General features: G+C 43.1%; 1 protein-coding gene across 1 annotated transcript in view; it reads right to left on the reverse strand.

The window, feature by feature from the left end:
- CIDEC (cell death inducing DFFA like effector c) overlaps window positions 1-262 on the reverse strand; it is a 10,553-nt gene extending 10,291 nt beyond the window's left edge. The window contains exon 1 of the mRNA XM_006758252.2: window positions 177-262. The gene's annotated coding sequence lies outside the window, so the exon portion shown is untranslated. The remainder of the gene's footprint in view (window positions 1-176) is intronic.
- Window positions 263-3,712: the final 3,450 nt, after the last annotated feature.

Raw genomic sequence — 3,712 nt, forward strand, 5'->3', positions numbered from 1 at the left:
AAGGAAGGGGGCTCCTCAGACCTGCCTTGCCTGTGAAAGCTCACTACCCAAGTCTGCTTGTTTGGGCATCACTTCTCACTCCCATTCCCTATCCATAGCAAACCTCTGCCAAGCCCCACCTCACCTGCTCTCCAAGAGCCAAAAAACAAAACACCACAAAACAAAAAACTCCTTACCTCCCCCTCACAGTCTCCTAACCTCCTTATAGTACTGCCCTGCTCAGCTCAGCCCTCCCTTCATTTTATTTCCAGCTCCCGGGGGAAGCCCCTCCCCTGGCCTTCAGTGCCAGCTGGGGAAAAGAGCACGGGGAGTGAGTGTACAGCTTTCTCCCTTGGGATTTCAGGCCAATCTAACTTCCAGAAAATGCCCCAAAGGAGGGCAGGAGGCATGTTACGACAGCTTTGGGACAGGGTCTGGCCCAGGACATGGCACCAGGCACAGAGGGCACAGAAATCAGGCCCACGTGGGTTGTGGCTCCAGCACTGCCCGCGTTAGCTGTCTGAGTGCAGACAAATTGCCTTATGCCTGTGCACTCCAATTTCTCTCCCTGTACTACAAGGAATGATGATTCCTGTGTCAAAGGATTGAGTGAGGATTTGTGATAATAAAAGTAAAGGGTGCCCTGGCTGGTTTGGCTTAGTGGATAGAGCATCGGTCTGCGGACTGAAGGGTCCCGGGTTCGATTCTGATCAAGGGTACATGCCCTGATTGCAGGCTCGGTCCCTGTGGGGGGCTTGTAGGAGGCAGCCAATCAATGATTCTCTCTCATCATTGATGTTTCTATCTCTCTCCTCCCTTCCTCTCTGAAATCAATAAAAATATTTAAAGAAATAAAAGTAAAGGGCTTTGCAACAAAGACACTTAATAGATAGAATATTGGTGTTATTAATGATATAATTATTTAATAATAGCAGAGATGAAGACTAGCAGACTAGCTGAAATGTGTAGTGATTTAGAGGATAAGATCTATGACCCATCAATTCTACGCCTAGATAGATAGATAGATAGATAGAAAGATAGATAGATAGATGTGCATATATATAGTACCCAAGAGACATAAAGACATATATCCATAAAAAAATTATACATGAGTGTTCATAGCATTATTCACAATAGCCAAAAATTTGAAACAACCCAAGTGTTCATCAATTGATGAATGAGTAAAAAAAAAAATGTGGTATATCCGTAAATAGAATATTATTTGTCAATAAAAAGGATAGATGCTATTACATGGATGAACTTTAAAAAAACATGCAGAGTGAAAGAAGCCATTCACAGCAAATCACATGTATATTTTCATGATTCCACTTGTATGAAATATCCACAACAGGCAAAACTATAAAGGTAGAAAATATATTAGTGGTTGCTTAGGGCTGGGGCTGGGTAATGGGAGAGCAGTAGATAAGGGGTTTCTTTCAGAGGAGACAAAAATGTTATAATCCATTAATCTAATCATAACTTATTTTGGAGATGGTTGCACAACCCTTTAAGTGTACTAAAACCCATTGAATTGTATACTTAAATGGGAGAATTGAATAGTATGTAAATTATATCTCAATAATGCAGTTTTTAAAAAAGGAGTCCAGCTCAGTGTGGCTCAGTGGTTGAATGTTGACCCATGAACAGGGGGTGCCTGGTTCGATTCCCAGTCAGGCACATGCCTGGGTTGCAGGCTCAATCCCTAGTAGGGAGTGTGTGGGAGGCAGCCAATCCATGTCTCTCTCATTGATGTTTCTATCTCTATATCCCTCTCCCTCTCTCTACAATCAATAAAAGCATTTAAAAAAAAAAAAAAAGGAAAAAAAGTCCTAGTCTTGGCCGGTTTTCTCAGTGGTTAGAGTTCAGCCCCGTATCCTGAAGGGTCTCAGGTTCGATTCCCAGTCCAAGGCACATACCTGGGTTGCAGGTTCAATCTCTGCCCCTGGTCGGGGCACATGTGGGAGGCAACCAAGTGATATGATGTGTTTCTCTCCCTCTCTCTCCCTGAAAAAACAATGGGAAAAATATCCGCAGGTGAGGATTAACAAATAAATACATACATACATACATACATAAGAATCAAAACTCATCTTTCAGCACAGGGTTTTTCACACTAGTGCATCATAATCACCTGGAGGGTTTGTTAAAATTCAGATTGCTGGCTCCACCCCAGAGTTTCTGACTCAGTATATCTGGGGTGAGGCCTAAGAAAGTGTATTTCTAACAGATTTCTAGGTGACGCTGAAGCTGTGGCTCCTTAGGTACAACACTTTGAAAATCAGCAGTCTAGCCCTAGCTGTGTGATGAAACTCCTCTAAACTTCAGTTTGATCTGACAAATGGGAATTAAAGATACTAGTAACTCCTACCCCTCTGGGTTGTCCTAAAGATTAAATGAGATAATCATGAGATGCATTTGCTGTAGAGCTTAGTACATTTGTCAGGCTCAATAAATAGCTATTATAACTATAACTATTATTATATTATTATTATTTAGACCCAATCCTTCCCTGAAGGAGCTCCCAGGCAACCATCTTTCATTCATTCAACAACTATTTATTAGTCACTTACTATGTGCCAGCCTTTCTAGAGGATGACAATATACCAGGAAACAAGGCGGCCTTGTCTCACACTTCAAGGAGCTGACATTATTGGAGGCGGGGGGAGAACTCTGACCATGAACAAATATGCAAATAAAATAATTTCAGATAATGATGCTCTGGGAAGAAAACAAAACCAGGTGATATGATAACAAGTGGCTGGAGAGCTAGATTGGCCTTGGGGTTAAACGTCTGAGGGGAGGGGAGCTTTCAGCTAAATCCTGACTGGTGAGAAACCAGTCTTTTGAAGCCCTGGAGTGTCTTAGTCCATTTGGGCTGCAATAAATGAATACCATATACTAGCAGCTTATGAACAAGAGAAATTTATTTCTCACAATTCTGGAGCCTGGCAAGTCCAAGATGAAGACACTGGTAGATTTAGGGTCTGGTGAGGACTGACTTCCTGGTTCGTAGCCCTCTTCTCTCTGTGTCCTCCCCATGGTGGAGGAGAGAGGGAGTCTCTTTATAGGGACATTAATCCCACCTCCCGAAAACCCCACCTCCAGATTCCATCACATTGGGATTAGGCTTCAGCAAAACGACTGAGTGGGGGAGACACAAATATTCAGTCTACATATTCTGCCTCAGCCTGTAAGCCAGATTTTGAAGTCCAGTGGGGAAACATTACCCACTCTCCTCAGGCAGAGGAAACATCAAAAGGATTTGAGAAGGGAATGGGCAGGATGAAGAGACAGGAACACACATCACTGAACTTTAAGGCAGACCAAGAGCCAGAAGGAAAGTATAAACAGCCGGTTTGGTTCAGTGGATAGAGCATCGGCCTGTGGACTGAAGGGGTTCTGGGTTCAATTCCAGTCAAGGACATGTCAGGGGCACCTCGGTTGCAGGCTCAATCCCTGACACATCGATGTTTCTCTCTCTGTGTCTCTCCCTCTCCCTTCCACTCTCTCTAAAAATCAATGGACCAATCAGAAAGAAGATATGCACCCCTATGTTCATAGCGGCACAATTCACCATTGCTAAGATTTGGAAATAGCCTAAGTGCCATCAGCAGATGAGTAGATTAAAAAACTGTGGTACATCTACACAATGGAATACTACACTGCAGTAAGAAAGAAGGAATTCTTACTATTTGCAACAGCATGGATGGAACTGGAGAGCATTATGCTACGC

The sequence above is a fragment of the Myotis davidii genome, unplaced genomic scaffold (genome assembly GCF_000327345.1).
Source record: "Myotis davidii unplaced genomic scaffold, ASM32734v1 scaffold73, whole genome shotgun sequence".
Lineage (NCBI taxonomy): Eukaryota > Metazoa > Chordata > Mammalia > Chiroptera > Vespertilionidae > Myotis > Myotis davidii.